The sequence below is a fragment of the Cibotium barometz genome, chromosome 7 (genome assembly GCF_041138505.1).
Source record: "Cibotium barometz isolate CiBa-2024 chromosome 7, ASM4113850v1, whole genome shotgun sequence".
Classification (NCBI taxonomy): domain Eukaryota; kingdom Viridiplantae; phylum Streptophyta; class Polypodiopsida; order Cyatheales; family Cibotiaceae; genus Cibotium; species Cibotium barometz.
Window position 1 is genome coordinate 53,109,295 of NC_141052.1, and position 23,283 is coordinate 53,132,577.

The following is a 23,283-nucleotide window of genomic DNA, read 5'->3' on the forward strand; positions in this document are numbered from 1 at the left end:
CACATGCACAAACACATAAGAGTGTTTAGACACTCACACACGTTGTCGTGATGTGGGCGGTGTCGCTGGGAAAGCTCGAGGCTTCTGGCTGTGAGAGTAAGTGGTTGAACTTCAAGGGGCAGCACCAACAGAAGCTGGTATCATCAAAGATCGAGTACCCAACTATACATGTGCATCCTCAAAGCCATTATTGGACACATGATACATATAATAAACTGACATTAACATGGCTTGTTTCATCTCATATGGCTTTGCATTCCAGGAAGTCACCTTGTGGTATTCACATGAAGATATACATGGCCATCATGGAGCATCAGAGGCTCAACATCAAACAAACTATAAAATCAAAGCAAACAAAGACATCTCATATACATGACCAAACCAACCATCTTATGATTCCCTTTGTTGACGGCTGATTCCTCTGGCCAGAGTAGTATCCCTATAGCACCATGCACATCAGCTGCCCATGCATACCTAATGCCTTCATTCCCCTCACACCCACTGTGATCCTTTTGTGGCTGCCCTGTCTTCTACAGCGGCTGCTTTTTCCTGAGCACCTGCACTTAGCTGAGTCTCTGCTATGATTCCAGGAGGAGAATAAGGGCCAAAAGGCAAGTATTCGTATGGCCCAACACTTGGGAAAAGGATTGCCTTGCTGCTGAGAAGGGCAATAATTGTATTAGCTTGATTGGCACCCCGAGCTTCCGCATTCTTGGGGAAAATGGAAATATTTGCAACCACATTAGAGATGATCGAAATGGAAACTTGGTCCTCTGTTTCGAGAAGAGGAATACTCTTTACAAGCCAGACTTCAAGGTAGGGATAAGTTTGGGATCCAGAGTAACCTTCAAGGCAGTAAAAATAAGGACGCCAGTAAGAGGATAAGCACAGAGACAGCTTCCTGACGCAGCAGTGGGATTTTTATTCTTTTATGGGTGTTCGAAAAGCTTGACTTTTTCTTAGCTCCCCTCCCTTCTTCACACGGCTGCCCCCCCCCCATATCCAGTTGCAGCTCCTCACCTTCTTTACCCAGGCGGCCCGTCCCTCTCTTTCTCTGTCAGCCGCACTCTCTTTCTCTGTCAGCCGCCCTCCCTCTGTCTCCCTTCATCGGCGGCCACCCTCTATGCAGCTCTTAGCCAGGTGTCCTCCAGCACCATAGGCTACGCCTCTGCGCCAGCCTTCCTTCTACTCAGTGACCTTCTCTGCTTATAGATGTACATGCGGCAATGAGCCAGAGATTTCTTTCTACTTTCTTTATGCTCTCTCCCTTCCTCACTGTATCCTCTGCTCGACGGCTCCTCATCTCCATAAGGCGGCTTCGCCAACCTTCCAGGGACTCCAGCTGCAGTCCTCTACGTGGCTACTACCTTGTTGGCCACGTTTTTCATTGTTTTATTTATTTAATTTATTTGGAAAATGGCCACCATAACATGTCTTTTCACACCAAGTCCAAGGCAAACTTGGCCCTTTTTACCTTTTTCTGCCCATGCCTTCTATTCACACTTCAATAAAGCTTCAAGTGTCCACACATACCAAACGGCCGCACACACATACGAACCATCGAACAGCTGACATCTTCTCCATCATCTGACCTCTCACCCGACAGGCCTGCAACAAGCTCAAAGCCAATACCGTCAACCCTTAACACCTGGCGACGCCCTCAAAAGCAAAACCCTCCACACGCCATGCATCCCATATGTACACAGGCCCTTAATCCCATTCATCTGGATTTGTATTTAATGGCCTCACATGCATGGTTTCACACCATAGACGTGCCGTGGCACGACATCCACCCCCTCTAAACCTGCACATCCTCTGGTATGTGCCACACAAGTCCTGAAATTCAGTGTCCATGCATTATTTGCACACCAACATTGGTATATGTACAAGCATCAGCAATCATATCTGAATGGTTCTGCTTTCCCACCTGGATCAAATACCAACCGCTTTTGGCATATGTGCCGTATCCTTTGCTCATATGAAGCCCTATCCTCATTTAGATTCCCTGCATATGTATGATTACCCTCATCATTCAAAGTGGGATGCTCTTCAAAATGATTTGCTTCAAAATTTTCCTCAGGCCATGTTTGAAGCCTTTGCACCACATATTGTATGGCCACACCAAATAGCAACTGCATTAACAGCATGGAACACACATTTGGTAACATCCCATCCAAATCTACCTTGCCTGGATCCAGCTCACCCACTGACAAACATTCATTCTTCTCATCCAAAGACGGAAAAGCATCAACACATACAAAATCCAACAAGGCATCATCGAGAATAGCCTCCAGATCTGAATCAATCTCATCACAATCATTTGGCTTACATAACACCTGCACATCCTCACTTGCAGCCAACAGTTGACTAGCATCAAGCATAGAAGAGCCCAAAGCTGATGGGGATCTATTATATACCATGAAATCATCCAATGCATCATCTAGGATAGCATCCAATCCAGGATCAATCGCATTGAAGCCATTATCATCTTGCAATCCCACATGTTGATTATCATGAACATTCATACCCCCATAGCTATATCCATTTGGTTGCTCATATGCAGCCTCTTGAGGCTCTGTGGCCACACTTTGCATATCCTGCATGTTATCTCCCAGTATTTCTTGATACATGTCTGCAGATGGGCTTAGATTTATGGGTCCCTCACGCAAGTACCCTTGAATCTGTATGTCATTGAACCCTGCATGATCCAAAAAGACAGATTCAATTTCCCTCTCCAAATCATCATCATAAACAGGCTTCCAAGCTCGAGATTGTTGCTCACAAATGTGGTTGCAAGGTAACCCTGACACTGATGACATAGCATCACCCTGTTTATTGTTGGAACACCCTGTTAGCATTCCAGAATAACCCAAATCCAAAGAACCTTGGCAACCAGCTTCAGAAGCAACATCACTGTTGGAATCACCCATATCACTCACCCCCTCTAAATCAATCACACATACTTGTGGCCCGTCTGCATATTCATGTACATCATCCTGCTTATAAGCATCATAACCAGATAAGAATGCAGTAATGATAGCATCTTCTTCTTGTCTTAGATCTTCAAACTCTGCAATCATGCTTTCAGCAAGAAGCATTGGTTCCTGCTGTTCTTCACACATATGATACGACCCCTGAGGAATACCCTGCAAATGTGTCTCCTCAAGCATAGGCATACACACATCATTTGGTATGATCATAGGACCCTGTATGTCTGCACCCTCAAACAAGGAAGACACATTATACTTGCAGAGTTCACCCATTGCATCTTTATGAGGCTGTAGCAAAGCATCCCTTTTTGCACTGTGAAGGCCTTGTTGCTCACTAATGGCTTTTTGCAGTCCCAATTTAGCATAAACAGCCTCCACAATCTCTGTATCAGCCTTGAATAGCAATTGATTGTCCTCCATAAGACATGCATCAACAACCGCTTCTAAATTGGCTCTGATTGTTGCTGGAACACTATCACAGCTCACATTATACCTGGAACTCGCATAAATAAGTGCATCTGCAAAATCACTCCATCGTTTGCAGTGATACTCTGCTAGTTCCTGCACTTCATCTTTTAAATCAGGACTTACAAGGTATGCAAAAGATGCAATCATCATGTTTTCTGGAACCCCTTGATTCTTCATCTCTGTCTCGTAACACCTTAGATAGCTTTCTGGATCGTAACCATCAAATATATTGACCCTGTCATAAACCAATTGCGCCGCATTTTCCACTGCTTCTTGAATTTGCTTTTCTTCTTCAATCTTCCTGAACCGCTCTTCAAGCTCTTTCATCTCTGCATATAAATGCTCCATTTTGCTAGCCATCTCCACGTACTCTCACCCCAGCGGTTTCACGTCGGGTTCACCAGAGCTGTCGTGACGTGGGCGGTGTCGCTGGGAAAGCGCGAGGCTTCTGGCTGTGAGAGTAAGTGGTTGAACTTCAAGGGGCAGCACCAACAGAAGCTAGTATCATCAAAGATCGAGTACCCAACTATACATGTGCATCCTCAAAGCCATTATTGGACACATGATACATATAATAAACTGACATTAACATGGCTTGTTTCATCTCATATGGCTTTGCATTCCAGGAAGTCACCTTGTGGTATTCACATGAAGATATACATGGCCATCATGGAGCATCAGAGGCTCAACATCAAACAAACTATAAAATCAAAGCAAACAAAGACATCTCATATACATGACCAAACCAACCATCTTATGATTCCCTTTGTTGACGGCTGATTCCTCTGGCCAGAGTAGTATCCCTATAGCACCATGCACATCAGCTGCCCATGCATACCTAATGCCTTCATTCCCCTCACACCCACTGTGATCCTTTTGTGGCTGCCCTATCTTCTACAGCGGCTGCTTTTTCCTGAGCACCTGCACTTAGCTGAGTCTCTGCTATGATTCCAGGAGGAGAATAAGGGCCAAAAGGCAAGTATTCGTATGGCCCAACACTTGGGAAAAGGATTGCCTTGCTGCTGAGAAGGGAAATAATTGTATTAGCTTGATTGGCACCCCGAGCTTCCGCATTCTTGGGGAAAATGGAAATATTTGCAACCACATCAGAGATGATCGAAATGGAAACTTGGTCCTCTGTTTCGAGAAGAGGAATACTCTTTACAAGCCAGACTTCAAGGTAGGGATAAGTTTGGGATCCAGAGTAACCTTCAAGGCAGTAAAAATAAGGATGCCAGTAAGAGGATAAGCACAGAGACAGCTTCCTGACGCAGCAGTGGGATTTTTATTCTTTTATGGGTGTTCGAAAAGCTTGACTTTTTCTTAGCTCCCCTCCCTTCTTCACACGGCTGCCCCCCCCCCATATCCAGTTGCAGCTCCTCACCTTCTTTACCCAGGCGGCCCGTCCCTCTCTTTCTCTGTCAGCCGCACTCTCTTTCTCTGTCAGCCGCCCTCCCTCTGTCTCCCTTCATCGGCGGCCACCCTCTATGCAGCTCTTAGCCAGGTGTCCTCCAGCACCATAGGCTACGCCTCTGCGCCAGCCTTCCTTCTACTCAGTGACCTTCTCTGCTTATAGATGTACATGCGGCAATGAGCCAGAGATTTCTTTCTACTTTCTTTATGCTCTCTCCCTTCCTCACTGTATCCTCTGCTCGACGGCTCCTCATCTCCATAAGGCGGCTTCGCCAACCTTCCAGGGACTCCAGCTGCAGTCCTCTACGTGGCTACTACCTCGTTGGCCACGTTTTTCATTGTTTTATTTATTTAATTTATTTGGAAAATGGCCACCATAACATGTCTTTTCACACCAAGTCCAAGGCAAACTTGGCCCTTTTTACCTTTTTCTGCCCATGCCTTCTATTCACACTTCAATAAAGCTTCAAGTGCCCACACATACCAAACGGCCGCACACACATACGAACCATCGAACAGCTGACATCTTCTCCATCATCTGACCTCTCACCCGACAGGCCTGCAACAAGCTCAAAGCCAATACCGTCAACCCTTAACACCTGGAGACGCCCTCAAAAGCAAAACCCTCCACACGCCATACATCCCATATGTACACAGGCCCTTAATCCCATTCATCTGGATTTGTATTTAACGGCCTCACATGCATGGTTTCACACCATAGACGTGCCGTGGCACGACAACGTGACTCTAAATATCCAACAAAGCCCCCCTTGGAGAGTGTGATGTGAAACTTTCACTAGGCAAGAATACACATGCTCCAACTTTGGTCCGAACTTGTCCTATTCTAGTTGCATGCTCAGAGAGAGAGAGAGAGAGAGAGAGAGAGAGAGAGAGAGAGAGAGAGAGAGAATCATATTCCATTGCATCAGACTACTACGAGCTTCTACATTGTTAAAATTATGAAACATTTGGTGATTTGACAAGGAAGAGAACTTTGAGATCTCTACTTGCAAATTCCACAAAGTACTATTAGTGTATACATAATGAGAGTCATAGATTCTAGCCTATGACTAACAGTCTTTAAAATCACAATTGGAGTTAATGCCTCCTTATTCTCACACACACTAAGTCTTTCTTTATTATGGAGACCATCTTTTTTTTACGTCTCTAGTGTTGAAGTCCCAACCTCATCCACATTGGCATTGTAAACGTATGCAGGCAACCTTGGTGCAACCAAGGCATTCAAGGGCTTTGCCATAGTCATTGTCAATCCATACCTGTCGGACATGTCAATAAAATGCACGTCAAAGGGAAGTGACCAAGTGAAACTCTAAAGTAGAGTTGCGAGCATTAGGTGAACGTTGAGCAACCCCAATGCCCACCAGGGAATCCTCCCCTGCCTAAACCAAAAGGTAACAATTCAAAGTGTTGGCCGTGTAAATCTACACTGCTTTCAACAAACCTTTGTGGCAAAAAATCAAGGGGTATTTCCCATTTAGCAGGGTCCCTACCTATGGCCCAAGTGTTCACTTATGCACGGGTTTTGGCAAAGATCCTGTAGCCTGCAATTTGGCATTGTCAGGTGGCCTCATGTGGTATAAGAAAAGGTACTGGTGGATGCAACCTCAACCTCATGGTCTCCTTCACCATTGCATCCAAGTAAGGTAGGCGTGGAATGTCTATCTCTTCAACAAGGCGGGCCTTCCCCACCACACTATCCAGCTCCTCTTCCACCTTCTTCATTACCTTTGGGTTCTTGATGAGCTCTACTAAGGCCCACTCCACTGTGACTGCTGAAGTGTCCGCCCCTCCCACAAACAGATCCTAGCCCACAAAGAAAAGCTCTTAAGAATCAATGTCAATCCAACCTTAATGAATCCCCAAAGCAGCCGCCTATGCATGCTCTCGAAATGCCCACATGCCTATGATGTGGGGATTATCAAACTCCTATGTGAGGAGCTATTTTTTGTAATAAACCTACTACATATTATCCATGAGTTTTCCTCTGCCACGTGGAGAGAGGAGAAAGATAATTTTTGAAAAGAAGAAAGGAAAAGCTTTAGGGGTAATTTCTTTCCCACACGCCTAGATGCGTTGGGGCTCGCAACAATTAATTGTCACCATCAAGTCATTTGCTCATTGAATGAGTTTCTTATATATATATATATATATATGTATATATGTATATGTATATATGTATATATGTATATGTATATATGTATATATATAGATATATAGATATATGTATATATGTATATATATAGATATATATATATATCTAGATATATATATATATGTATATATATATATATATATATATATATATAAAATACATTAGAGAGCAAATTACCCACCCCTCCACATACACACAAATATATATCTTTTAATATTATATTATGTGTATGTGTAAGAGAGAGAATATACATACATACACACACATATATATTATGTATGTATGTATTTATAGGTATATAAGCATGTATGTGTGTGTGTGTGTGTGTATAATACATTAGAAAGCAATCCCCCCTTACACACAATCACATATATATCATCTAATATTATATTATGTGCATGTGTAAGAGAGAGGATGTGCAAGAAAGCTATCCCCCCAAACACACACACACACATATCTTCTAATATTATATTACGTGCACATACATAGAGATGTGTACACTCACACGCACACACACACGCAAGTTTGCACATACACATACATGTGTGTATATGCACACAAGTACATACATATACACACATACATACACACATACACAAGTACATGCATGCACACATGTATACATAGACTTAAATGCATACACATTTGCATGCACACTCACATACACGTACACGTGCACATACATAGACACAAAGATATATACACGAAAATATTCACATAGTCACACACACGTACATGCACACACTCGCACATGGATACACAAAAACACAAACATACACACCACGTACACACAATCAAACCATACACACACTAGCACATACACATAATTAAGACACTTTCACAATGCATGCATGCATGAAGTCAACATTACACAATCACATATGCATGTATGAAGTCGACATTACACAATCACATATGCATGCAAAAGAGTGTGTGTGTGCATGTGTGTGTGTGTGTGTGTGTGTGTGTGTGTGTGAGAGAGAGAGAGAGAGAGAGAGAGAGTTTCAAGGTGTGTGTGAAGAGGTGTGAGAAGAGAAAGTGCATGTACATGTGTATGCATGAGAGGGAGAGAGAGAGAGAGAGAGGTGTATGCGAGAGGGAGAGAGAGAGACAGAGAGAGGGTATATTACATGTGTATGCGCATGCATGTGAGAAGAGAGAGAATGTTTGTGTGTGTATGTGGGAGATTATCTCTGAGAGAGAGAAAGACACACACACATTGTTAAAACCCTAAGATCTCTCTAGATAATTGTTATGCATAAACATGCATAAATCAGACATAAACTCATCCATCCGACCACGAGCCCAAGGGATGCACACATGAATTATAATGAAATACATCATACCTTTACCTTGATGTCCCATACCATCAAGAGGGATAACTCCAATCCAATAGCATGTAGCTATAGTGTGAAATGGTAGGTGAGTAGTTATGATCCTCTACAACAAGAGAGCATAACATAACCTAGCCTCAAGCTAACATCAAGATACCATAACCTAAGCCTCAAGATAACATAGCCTTAAAGCCCCCAAGCCCTCCCTTGAGTGTGCCCCATGCCCCTATTATATAGGAGGGCCCTCAAGTGACTCTTGACTCTCCATTTCCCATGTGTGACCCTTGGATGCCTGACCCTAACCTTAACCTTTAAGGTTAGTCCTAACCCATGCTCCACTAGAGCTTGTTCCCATGCTTCCATGCTCACAAGCCTAATGTGGGTTAGCCTCCTAGTATATGCACACATAATGTGCATATAACATACTTCCCCTCTCTCAAAACATTGCACTCTTGCAAAATGAAAAGAAGAAGAACTGCGCTGAACAATCTCAACCGTCTCCCAAGTCGAATCCTCTATTTCCCTATCTTTCCACCTAATTTTAACCTCGGGGATTAGTCAACTACAAAGTTTCCTTTCCGTAAATTCAAGTACCTTATCAGGTTCATGTGGAACATAGGATAATTGTTTGACTTCAATGAGTTCTTGAGGAATAACTATGTTATCCTCACCTCCCAGTTCCCTTTCAATCTATTGATATGAAAGACTGGATGAACTCTAACATGTGGAGATAGTTTAAGTTCATATGCAACCGTGTCAATCCGGTGTATAAATCGAAATGGACCACATTATTTAGGAGATAAATTCGAGCTTTTTTCTTTTGACAAAGTCTGAAAATATTTAGGAACTGTTAAATCAACCAATGCTCCTAGTTCAAAAGACCAAGTTGAGCATCCTCCTCTAAGCATAGAACCGTGCCCTATCCTGAGCACTCCTGATAGAATCCTGAGCTTCGGTCAGCATTTCCTACATATCACGCAAGAAATCCCTAGATGCATCAAGCTCGATGTCCTTAAGACCGTCATCAATAGATGCCCTGAGTTGATACCCATATATAAGCATGAACAGACTAAAACCAATAGCCGTATATTTAAAACTTCTATAGGCAAATTCCATCATTGGAAGATATTTTTTCCAATTTGATGCTTTTCATAGACATATGCACGAAGCATATACTTTACAATTTAATTCATAAGCCACTACGGATGATCATAAGAATTCATACTCAAAGTAATTTTCTTGTTGTAAACCATTCGAAATAAAGTAGAAAAACATGGCATTATAACAACAGGAACCAGGGATTCATCGGCGCCCCGATGTACCCACATCTGCACATGGAATTATCGGTGTCTTGCGTTACCCATATCAACATAGAGAGTCATCAACATCTCGATGAGTCACGTATATCCATCCGTAAACCATCAGGTTGATTGTATAAATCACCTAAAGTATGGAACTAGAGAAAGAAATGCCAATAAAGGAAAAATTCAAATTTCCTTAATCCGAACACAACAAGATAAACTTGTTGAACTCTAAAGAAAGAGATTTCAACAAATGAAAATACCGATGAGATTACACTCATCAATACATGCACGCTATAGATAAAAGAAGTTTATCTAAAGAGAATGCCTACACTATAACTTTAAATGAATTCAGAAAATGAGATTACACTCATCAATACATGCACGCTATAGATAAAAGAAGTTTATCTAAAGAGAATGCCTACACTATAACTTTAAATGAATTCAGAAAATGAGATTGTCTTTGAATGTTGAGGTCAACATGCTAAGTAAGCAACAATCTTGAGCTCAAATTATCCCATAAGATAATATATGTGAGGGATCACTAGCGTCCCATACCACCATGATACCACCCATACATACCTTAAGAATTTGAAACTCCCTAGTATGCCGTCTAGGAAAATATGAATAAAATCTTGTATAAAAGGAATAAGATGGCCTTATCCCAGACTTTCACATACTAAAATCTATCTCTATATACCTGAGACCACATCAAGGAATAACTCTTTCCGAGTACATCATTAGAAAAGAATTTTGAATTATTGACGCCTTTCTAATTGAAAGATGCCTGTCCCCACCATGCAACGAATTCAGGGGTGCTAGCAGCAGCGGAAGTAGCACTTCTTGTGTGGGGCAGGGTCCCTCACTCGAGGCCTTGCCCACAGATATCTGAACAAGAGACTAATCCCTCGGTTCTTCCAAAACCGAACCCGAAAAAAATTTCCTCGCCCGAAAAGCACGGGTGATTCCTCCAGGATAAATTTACTCTAACGTAGTCAAAAGCCTTAACTAACTGAACTGATCTGACCGAACCAATAAGTCCCATAGTCATGTCAAGGAAAAGATTGCACTTGGATCATAGAGACCAATGCTTTTTTCCTCATTGAGAGGCACAACCGTTAACTCTTTTCCATAGAATAATTTTTATCCGGGATTTACTTCATCCATCGTACCATAACAGAATTGAGTCTCATTTTAGGTATCCATTAGTCCAGCCTAACCCCATCTAGTCCCGTGAGTTAGCCAACCGCCCACCAACCAGTGTAGTGATGGGATCCAATTAGGAATTTGGTTAGGTTTTGTCCCGGGTACCAGGGAAAAGAGTTCCCAAGCTCCCTAGTCGGATATTCATGCAAACTTAAAACTAGTCACACCACTTACACACCCAATATAAAATTACCTTTTTCACAGATTCAGCTGTCTTTAAAACAATCATTTAATGAAATCATAGTGTCACTGATCATAATCCTCAAAATCTCCGGTTGAATCCTAATTTCCAATCATTCCATCGGTGTACCTATGGCATCATTAGCAACCAGAACGCTCACCACCTGTCCACTCAGGGGCCTTTTCGATGGTTCTTAGCTCCTAGTACTCGGCAATATATTCACATATCAAAATGGAATCTCTGTTGTGAAGATCAGCAAGGTCAACCAACGAATCCATATAAAAGAGCCATGGACTCATCCGTTGAGGATCAGCAAGGTTAATCAACCAGATCCATGCCCGAATTCAGAAAACAACTCTTACTCCTTGTTCCAATATCCTCCTCGACACACACGTGGGTATCGTCGGCAACCTAGAGCCCGAGCACCATATAGTCAGTATCAAGAGACTAAGGTTATGTAAAAGGGAAGAAGAAGGGTGTGTGTGTGAATGGACTTATGGTCCACTAGCTCACCTATTTAAAGGTGGAGCTAGAAGGCATTGTATTGAGCAAGAAGCCTAGTTGTATTTTGAGCAACTTAATAAGCAAGATATTTTCTTGTATTTTGTGAGTCTCTCACCTCCACATATCTTTTTCAATACAATGCCTTCTAGCTCCACCTTTAAATAGGTGAGCTAGTGGACCATAAGTCCATTCACACACACACCCTTCTCCTCTCCTTTTACATATCCTTAGTCTCTTAATAGTCAGCACCCTCTAGGATCCTTTGCCACAAGTGACCTAGTACTTCACTCATAGGCCGCTTCCTTGGTCCCTCATCCACCGTACGGGAAGCTCACCATTTTAATCGAGCTGAGGCTGGTTAAGACCTCGGCCGACTTTGCTACGCGAGACGTCCTCTGTTGACTCTCTGTTAGCTATTGCAACTTTATTAGTTAAGTCTCCACCACGACCTCATTCACAAAGACGGTCAAAATGCTTCTCCAACATGCTTGACATAAAACAGTCATTTAAAAACAAGTCATAAATACAGTTTCTATAACGAACTCTCGTCTTTCCACATTGTTCTATCAATCCACATTATTTAATTCCACATCCATTTCATATGTATTCCTATTCTCATCCAATCATATCATTTTCATATGTATTCCTATTCTCATCCAATCACATCATTTTCATCTCATCACATCTTTCCTCAATTTATCCTCATGAGATCTCATTCACTCGCATCTACCCATATCCACATCTCATCACATCACATTTATTCATCCAATCACATCATTTTCATATGTATTCCTATTCTCATCCAATCACATCATTTTCATCTCATCACATCTTTCCTCAATTTATCCTCATGAGATCTCATTCACTCGCATCTACCCATATCCACATCTCGTCACGTTACATTTATTCATTCATATTCATCTCATCACATCACATTCATTCATTCATATTCATCTCATCACATCACATTCATTCATATCTTTTGGTATTTTCTAATCTTACGGAGAGCCACAGTGCTAGGCTTCCACTTACACTTGCGATGTTGCTGTTGTGGTGGTTGGACGGGGGTACTCCACATCCCACCTTGGGGGGCCAAACTCTCCTAGCAGTTTGCTTGGTGCGAGCCATGCTCTTGGAGGTGAGAGAGAGAAATTAAAGATGATAAATGAGGTGAAATGAGGGTTACTTCCATAATTATAGATGAAAATTTATATATTTTCTAAATTAGCTCAGTACATAAATTCGATACTTTTAATTTTTAAAAATAGTTTTCTTTATCAGAATGAGCTCTAATTTTATGTGTACATATAAGTATCACGGAACACCTCCTAGATAAAATATCAACCCCATATCAGAGGTCTGTAGGGCCCTTGTCCGAAGGCTCCTGTGTTGTGTATAGACCTGGTATTAAAAAAAGAAAACCTCTACATGACGCGAGTCTTCGGAAAAGGGACTACGAATTGATAGGGGTGATATTTAATCTAAGACATGTAAACTATATGATCTATGCACATAATAAATTTTAACCCATTCTGATCACTACACACCATGCGTCAATTTTTTCTGGGAAAAAAAATATTATCGTAAAAAATAGCACTTGCACATGCACATGGACTTGCTTGCACATGCACATGAATGCTAATGATGTAAGCCACATGATCTATGCATAGAACAAATTTTAGCCCATTATGATCTATGCACACCATGCGTCAATTTTTTCTACACATGCACATGCACATGCACATGCACTTGCAAATTTTTTTCCAGGAAAATATAAAAATATACACTGACATTAGAAATGAAGAAAACTCAAAATATTCAAATCAATGGAAAAGTCTGGTAGATAACATTGGAAACAAGGAAACTTAAAATATCCAAATCCGATACATCGCATAAAGTACAACTAGTTGAGTAGAACTGAAGGAAAACGTGAAAACACAAAACAATACACGAGCATTTACTCAGCTCTTCAAACCATGTCATGGTTAAGGTTGAATGCATCACTATTGTTATGAATACTACAAACAAGAGTGAGATCTGAGGGCTTGAGTGTGATGCGCCGGGCATGGATGGCTAACAGTTGACCATCATGCATGAGATCCACTAAGTAACTTTCAGCCGCCTCTTGAAGAGAAAGCAATGCTTAGGCTGACCATCGCTCCACATCATATGCTTGATCTCTTGAAAAGTACATGTAGTGCTTTTCCCTTTGTAGATCTTGCAGTATTTCTCGCACCAACCTTGAGAAAGGCACCTTGCGTATAATAAACTCATGAATCTTCTGGAACCTCCTAATTTCACGAAGAGAGGCGGTGCCTGGTCTCCATCTTCTCTTCTTATGCGTAGGTGGATGAGCATTTCCAGCTAGAGCAGCGAGACCAGCTTTCCTAGCTGGAGCAGCGGGAGGAGCTTGAGCTGCATCATTGTCAGTGTTAGAACGTTCACTAGATCCGGATGAATGAACTGGTGTCTTGGAAGGCATCTTGTTTGCTCTTTGCTTAGTACACGCCATACTCACAAGCTAGAAGGAATGGAGAGAAATGGAGGAATGGAGAGAAATGAAAGAAGTGCCTTTATTTATAAATGGAACTTACTATAAGTTATTGACAAATATCAACACTATCAAAAAGTTATCCATGTTGACTTTAGTAAACACTTATTTTGAAAAAGTTATCCATGTTGACTTTAGCAAACACCTATTTCTTCAAAACATTAGATTGCTTCAATACTCTCATGAACATAAAATGTTATTTCATAATTACAATTCTATTGATATTTCAATTTGCTATCGACTCTCTCTTGGGTTGTCAACCATTCTGCATGATGTTCTTTGGCCATGCTATTTTCATATCTTGCTTTCCTCACTTCATATATTGTTTTGTGAACAGCTTCTGTATCATTGGATTTGGACTTTATTAATTTGTCCTCATATCTTATCTCTATTCTCCTATACCACCATTGGAGTAACTACCTCATAGGATTGGAATAATTGATTCCACCTCCATGTGCCGTTGCTTTTTAATCCGCATCAAGCTTGCCAATGAGATCGCTCCATGCCTTGTGTGGACCATATCGCCCAAACTTCTTTGTTCAGCAAAGTATGGACCATGAGCCTCAAGTATGTGCTGCATTCAAAAACATAGGATCCACAATTAAACTCAAAATATTACATTCACAATTTAATTATAAAAATGAAATGGAGACCACTCTGGCCATATAGTGTGTAATGCAATTTGAAGTCCATGCCTCTGTCATTGAGTTATGAAAGTTTACAACCGCCTCTTTAAATGCATTGGCATCATCAGAATTGAATGTCATCTTTTATAAAAGTGGTCCCAATTTATCAAGTGCAATCCACACATTTGCCTTTGCTATCCGTGTGTCCCCCATTGCTCTGATCAAGGACAGCCATGTGTAGTTTTTTCCATGATTTGTACTTCTCTAGTTGTTTTACAAGCAACTTACCATCTTTATCTCGTGGTGGAGATAAGAATTTCCTAGCCTTCGCTCCCCCAAAACACGATTTGCATGGCAAATTTCCACTCTTTCTTGACTTTTTTGTCCTTTTTTATTTCTACTTGGCCCCGATGCAATCCAACATCAGACAAGACTTGTTCTACCTTCTTGCATGTTGTATCAGCATCTGAAGCAGGCTGCATCTTGTAGGAAAAACACACGTACTCAAACACCAACTTCTCTATTATCCTTACTATGCAATGCAAGGTGCAAAAGTGGACCCTTGTTAAGGGTATTTCTAAAATAGGATCCCACTTAGGATCTAATGGCACCAACATTCCATTCCTTTGAACACACCGGTCATGTGTTGGAGCACCACGTTGTCCTATCCTTGCAATCCATTATTTCTTCCCATTATTGCCTTTCTTCCTGGATTGCATGCAATATAAACAAGGAAACTTAGTTGATGTTGAATTTGAAACACCAAACATACATTTCAATGTTTTCAAATCGCCAGCAAGATGCCATTCTACCTTCCATTGACATGCAAAACTTCACCATTGTTTTGCCATCGTATAATATCTGGTATCTCTGTTAAGTTAAAAAAAATCTTAAGTACTTCATGGTCCTCCTTTGGTACCCCAAATGCAGCAAGCCACCATATTTCATTTTTCGATTACACACTGAAATATTTTGGACGTTTTGAATTGATGCTGAGATCCAACTCCCTATTCATTAGTGTCAAGCTAACACATTCAAGCTTTTTGCCCTTAACGACTTCACTCTCATCAAGCTTCAAAACAAATTGAAGCTTACCTCTGCACTCTTTGATAGACATGTTGTAGAACTTTACCATTGCTGCTTGTAGCTTGCATACATTCAATACAAAGTTATTGTCTACATGTAATTTGAAGGGCACTTCCTTTGATCTAGACTTAAGCATCTGTGTATGTTCCAAATGCATTGGCTCACCAATTGTGTCTAAGACTTTTGCATTAAGATCTTTTCATGGCTGCTTTACATGGAACGTTTTAGGGATGGGCACCACCCATCTCTTGTTAAGAATAGCCTTAAACCCTGCATCTAATTGCTTATAAATCATAGCATAGGATTTAGAGCTAATCCGTACCTTGTCACATATGCCTTGAGCATCTGTAGCTGTGAAGGTATTGCTTACCTCCTTTAAGCATACTCTTGCAACATCATCACCAATGGTTTTGAATTTGGGGTTTTCCAATGCATACTTCACCATACCTTTTCTTTAGATCTTTGCAATTGCATCATCAACCTCTTCACTTGGGTTGGAAAACATATTCTTCATGTTTGCACATTGTGTATAGACCCGCTGATTATATTGCCCACTCCCTATGGTCAACTCATGAAGTGGTTTGCGCAACCTCACACGCTCACGTGCTTGTTTGGTTTTCATTGAGGGTCCAGCAACACAACAGTCTTTGAAAGCATTGCTACCATCTTTTTGTTGTCCTTCTCCAAACCTTGCATTTTGCAATGCAGTTCTGCATTGCTTACCTCGACAACATGCAGCACCACATTTTCCATAATATGCATTGCATCTTGCAGACTTTGATTCTCTCTCTCTCTCTCTCCTTTTCACTTAGTGATTTTGTGAGCTTCTTAATCCTTGCATCTATGCCCATCATGGTGCGCTGAAACAGAAACACTATGAGGAAGCATTGCTAGCCTCCTAGTGTATCCCAATAACCCTGTATTACCTTCACACACATACTTAATGAAAGATGTAAGCCCGCTAAATTGTGGAGGTGTTTAGGTAATTAGATCGGGTGAATAAATACACCCCTCAACCCAAAGATCGACATGTTTTTTCCCTGCATTTCTTTGTTGTTGCATTATCTCTGGTTGCTTTCTACTTGTTGCCGTTCTCTTGTCTACTAGCGGTGCATACTCGGCCTCCAATTAGAAGTGAATGTCTCTCTTCTTGTTCCGACCTGCATCCTAAAATTAGTAGTTGGACAAAACACAGCTATTAAAACATTAGCTCTGAATAAAATACAACTATTAACAAAAAAGTAGCTTTTATACATTTGTACAACTGAAAAATATAACTAGAAATAACATTATTGAACACAACTTTAACTAGATATAACTTCAATATAATTTAGAGCTAAATCATAAATTGTAATCAAAATAACACACTTATTTCACCCAAATAACACAAAAATAATATCATAAATGAGAAATAACATTATTGAACATAACATATAGACTTCAATATATCCTAAAACTAAATCATAACTATTAATATTTCACACACTTCTTTCACTCAGAAAATCACTAATAATCAATCTAAATAACAAGAAAATATCATCCTTAAACTCAACTATTATCTTCTATTTTACACATGACTAAATCACATTTAGAATAATAAGATAGTCAAAATAGAAAAGAAAATAAAATAACTCAGACAAAATTAAACCATAACAAAACAATCCAAATAAAACAAAAATAACATCATTAAACTCAACTATTATCTTCTATTTCACACATGAATAAATCACATTTAGAACAATAATATTAACATTAATAGAAAAGAAAACATAATAACTTAGACAAAATTAAACCATAATAAAACAACATAACAGATAACAAGATGGACATACCTCCATTGCTCTCTTGTTCTTTGATTCTTTTGCAGAGATTGATGAACGGAAAGATGATTGAAGGGGAAGATGAATATGTGGTTCCAACTAAATGGCACCAAGTAATCAACCTACCCTTTAATTTCTTTGCTCTACAAAAGAGAAGAAACCCCATGATTGAGAATATCTAAACTCATTAATGTGGTTTAGGAGGGAAAGAAAGCTCTTGAGCATACCTACTAATAAAGAAAACAAACATAGATTTGAATTTTCTCTGTACAAAGGAGGGAAAGTGAAAAACCTAAAGCAATATCTCATCAAAGCAAACTAAAATCACCCTAAACTAAAAACCTTGCTTTTCTTATTCTAAAAATCTAGAGAAGTCTCTAAATGAAAAAAAAATCATAAACCCCTGTATACTTAATGAAAAATGACGAAAAGTAACAATCACACTCTTAGAGCATAGAGGTAGGCATGGGTAAAAAGAAATTTAAAAATGTGATGTCTACATTAAGTTATTCCGATTTTTAACTTTTCCCATTTGCAATACGTAAATGCAATCTATTTGGAAGGATTTAGAAGCTGAAAAGTCAAGTGGGCATTTAAGAGTGTCACATCGTATATGCTTCATGTTTTTAGATCAAATAGAATATTATTATTTCAGATTTGAGAATTTTGAGAACAGGTGGTCCTACAATAAAATAATAGGTGAATCTCTTTTAAAAACAATATAAAGAGATCTCCTTGATTCTACAAGAGCTAATATTATAACATTATTTTAGAATCTTTTTCTAGAGAGAGAGAAGTGAGAGAAACCCCTTAAGAGGCAAAATGGAGAGTCCATATTTCTCCTAATGAAATGAATATGAGGAGGGAGAGTAGACCCAGCTATATATATGCCCATGTAGAGGCAGCTGACTAGGTCTACATGACTAGGATAAATCCTCCACGACTAGGATAAATATCCAAGACTCCATAAAATGGGGATAAAATATGGGAAAAATATGTGAGGGGTGACCAGGTCAGCCCTAAAGGCTAAATAGGACACTACAAGGGAAGCCAGCAGAGCAAGGGGATGATGTCTAACAACATACACACACACGCACGTGCACACACATACACACGCACGCATGCACACACACACACATTATAGAACCTAGCACTAAGGCTTCAAAACACTTATTTTTAAACATTATATAGAACCTACCACTAAGGTTTAAAAACTTTACAAGTATTGAAGTTGCCAGTGCAATAGACAATACAATAGATTGAGAATGGGGAGAATTTAAATGCTGAGATAGGTCCAATGTGATGGTGCTATCCACCCATGTGCTCTCAAGTAGAGTTAGATGGCAATCTACACCTCATCTAGACAGACTCACATGCATTGGATGCCTGTGAGTCTAGACAAACTCACAGGCATTGGATACTGACAAGCATTGGATGCCTTATCTTGTGATAACTGTTTCTATATATAGTGTTGCAAGTGATGTGGTATAGATGCATATACAATGCGGGTAGTTACACGGCATAGACATGGTCACCACCCTTAAAACATGGCTAATCACCCCATCGCCTACTAATAATGAACCCATACCATTAAGCCAGGGGCTCCTGCCCTCAACCCCTGCCAGAGGGGCTACAAACCCCCCATACAACCCTCCATGTGGGTGCTAACCTGAGCCCCAACTGCTAATGCTTAAACCCTTGACCATATCCCTAACCACCATCAATAATCATAATAACGACCCCATTGGTATCTAAGTTGGGCTTCCCACCAAAGACATGTGCATCACAATGGCTTCTCCTCATAATGCGGGCCTTTACAAATGTGCACCAAACATAGTTGTGAAATATGTGGCTGATAGGCGAGCATTGAGTGTATACTAACAACCCTCCTCAATGTCTACTTGAAGATAGATTTTGTTCTTGGCCCAACACTAAGTTGATGAAGATACCAAGTGACCTGGTCCTTCCCAAGTGCCTTGCTGAAGATGTTGGCCCATTTCTCATTTTTGTAGAATAGTACTCCAACTCCACTATCTCATCCTAAACAATCAACTCTCACACATAATGATACTGAATCTCAATTTGCTTTGTTTGAGCATGAAACACAGGGTTCTTGGCAATAGCTATGCAACTCTGGTTGTCGCATTGTAAGGCTATGACCCTACTAATCTAAATTCCCATGTCCACTAAAATCCTCCTTAGTAGAGCAAAATAAGCTGCCTTGTACTCATCTTCTATAGAAAAAGGTGCCACTATAGGTTTCTTCTTGCTAGTCTAAGAGAAAGCACTAGAGCAAAAAATAATCCAAAATGGAATCACAATCTCCTAACTAATCTGAATACAGTAACCCATAAGAGTGTCACCTACACTATAAGTGATGCTGTACTCAAGAGTGCCTTTGATGTACCTAAGTACTTGCATCTCTTGTTTCCATCCACTCTCTCGTGGCTTATTGGAAAACTTGCTCAAAACACCAACTATGAAGCTAATATCAAGTCTATTATTAGAGGGAAAAATTAAACTCCCTCCACTAGCTTTCTGTACTTTTTGATGTCTACTAATGTGGTGAAAAATCTTTTGCAGAGAAAGCTTCACATTCACCTCCATAGACATTGACACAAGATCTCCCAAGCATACTTCTGCTACAATATGAAGATCTTGCTTGACTACCAAACCTCAATCCCCAAACAGAAACGTATAAGACCCAAGTCTATCATCTCAAACTCATGGCTCAGTATATCCAGTATTCGCTAGATCATTCCTTCATTGTCACTTGTAATGTTTAAGTTATCTACATATAGGATAACCAAAGCAATCTCGCCATGCCTTTTTAGAGCATACAAGTTAGCATTAGAAGCACTTCTAGTAAACCTAATCTTTTTTGAAAAATTGGTCTATCCTATGCTATTATGCCCTTGGGGCCGGTTTTATCCCCCCATACAATGTCATCTTCAGCTTGTAAACTTTGTTTTCTAATCCGAGCATTGCAAAGGTTGGTGGCTGAGCTCCATATATCTCCTCCTTGAGATGTTTATTTAGAAATGTTGATTTAACATCCATGTATAAAACTGTTCATTGTTTATGAGTAGCCAACTTAAGTACTATCTTGATAGTTGTTATGTGAGCTATGAGAGCAAAGGTTTCAGCAAAGTCGAAACCCTCCACCTATGAAAATCCTCGTGTAACCAACCTAGCTTTGTATTTTTCAAGTGAGCCATCAACCTTATACTTAGCTTTTCAAACCCATTTGGTATCAATAACGTTTCTACTTGGTGGTTAGTCAACTAGCTCCTATTTGGTGGTCGGTCAACTAGCTCCTATTTGGTGGTCGGTCAACTAGCTCCTATGTGTTGTTCTTTATGATGCTATCACACTCAAACTACATCATGGCTTTCCACTTTAGATGTGCTAAGGCTTTGTCTAAGGTGGTTGTGTCCTTTAATGTTCCCATTATCTCAGCCACCATCAAGGCCATGTTGATAATGAGATCAGATGCCCTTCTCTGCTCCTCTATTCTCCTTGATCTATGTGGTCCATTTGTTGAAGATTCTGGCATATCAGGTACTAGGTTGCGCTTATCAAAGAGCTGCTATGCGCACTTTGGAAGGTTGGTGTGGTTTGAGAGTCTTCGTTCTATGAAAAATCTTCCCCCTTAAGAGAAAATTTGGTTGGTGGATTGGGCTCATGGTGGATTATTTCTCTTACTGATGATAGAGTCGATGTACCTGCCTCCTCCACTGAGTGTGACTGCTCTATATAAACACCATATATGGCAATTATCTTCTTCACCTCTAGATCATAGAGTCGATAAGTCTTTGACTCTTGACTGTATTCAAGAAAGATACACTTATCACTTTTTGCATCAAGCTTCTTCCTAGATGCATCTGGTATATGCACATAACATTCATAGCCAAATGATTTGAAATGAGACATTGAAGGTAGGTCTCTTGTAGTGTGATACCATTGAGCACCTTTGTGTAGCTTCGATTGAGGATGTAAACTACTGTGCTCACTACTCGATGGTAACCCTTTCCCTTTTAGCATGCACCGAGCCATCTTCATGATAGTTTGACTATGGCATTCTACCACAACATCTTCTTTGGGCCTTGCCTCTATGAATTTTCTCGAGGCCTTGTTGCATGACGAATGAAGATCAATACAAGGATGCAACAAAAAAGACGCTTAGGGCTCTTGAAAAGAGTTCAAAGTTGTAGATGAATGTGGGAGAGGGCTTGACAATAATCCCACATGGGAACTTTTGGGAGTTCTAAAATTTTTGTATAAAAGGTGGCCCATTTGAGAGCTAGAGGGGACTCTTTGGTCATTTGGTTGAGAGGCTCATAGAGAGAGCTTGCTCCATAGCTCCTTCTCAAGTACTCTCCCAAGGCTCTCCATCTCCATTCTTGCTTCAATCTTGTACTCTCTATTCTTTTCATTTTCAATGATATGAGGTTTTGGTCTACACACTTGTTAATCTAGATTTCTTAATGATGTTTTGATTTGTGAGTTGTAGAGTGCATGTGATGAAACTTGTGCATGAAATGATGTGTAGTTGAGGCTTGTGTGATAGCTCTTTGCATGTTAGGTTCTTTGCATAAGTTGCATTTTTATGCTTAAGTGTAGCCTAATCTTGATGCTTTGATTATGTAAGATTGATTGCTTGAGTGTTGAAGAAGGATTGAGTAGGACTAGAAGTCATTAGTGCGTGGTTAACTCATCTTCTCCCATTCGGGATAGCCTCTATGCGCTAACCGGGTTGCATTCATGGATTGACAAGTGTGTGGGTTGGAGTGTAGCCTCCGCTACGCTATGATGTCCCAAACAATGGCGCCGCTGCCGGGGAACGCACACCTAAGTTAGTGAAGGGTGTTAACCATTACTTCTTACTAAGTGCTCCATTGATTGCAAAATCGTGGATTAGGATAGATTAGAGTAGAGTTTGCAAGGGCATTGAGTGTGTGATCTCAAGGGCGCCTTGAGTGTTTTCGGTTTTTGATTAAAAGCAAAAAAAAACAAAATTAATTAAAACCTCATTGCGGTAGAGAAATCCCGCCATTAATCAGATTTAAGCACTTTCTGTTGTTGCATTGGTGACGGGGTTGGCGAGTGGTAGATAGGAAGTGTTGGAGGCAGCCTTTCTTTTATTGTTTTGTTGTTTTGTTATAGTGTGGGGAGGCATCTCCCTCAATTGAAGTAAAGACAAATAGATATACATATATATATATATCTATATATTTATATGTATATATATATATATATGTGCAGGGAGGCGGCCAGCTGAAAATGTAGAAGGCGGCCTTAAAAAAATTATAAATCTATATATATATATATATATATATATATATTTGCAGTGACGTGAGCGCTGCATCAAGCGCTCGAGTGGAAGTCGGCGGCTGGAAAGAGCGTCCGGCAGGCAGTTGAAAGTGGGAAGAGAAGGCGTAGGCAGCGTGAAGGCAAGCTCTGCAGTGGGCGTAGCTTGAAGACGGCAGCAAGCGTGAAGGCGAGCTCTGCAGTGGGCGTAGCTTGAAGACGGCAGCAAGCGTGAAGGCGAGCTCTGCAGTGGGAAGCGAAGGCGAGCCCTGCAGTGGGAAGCGAAGGCGAGCTCTGCAGGCAGCAAGCATGGAGGCGTC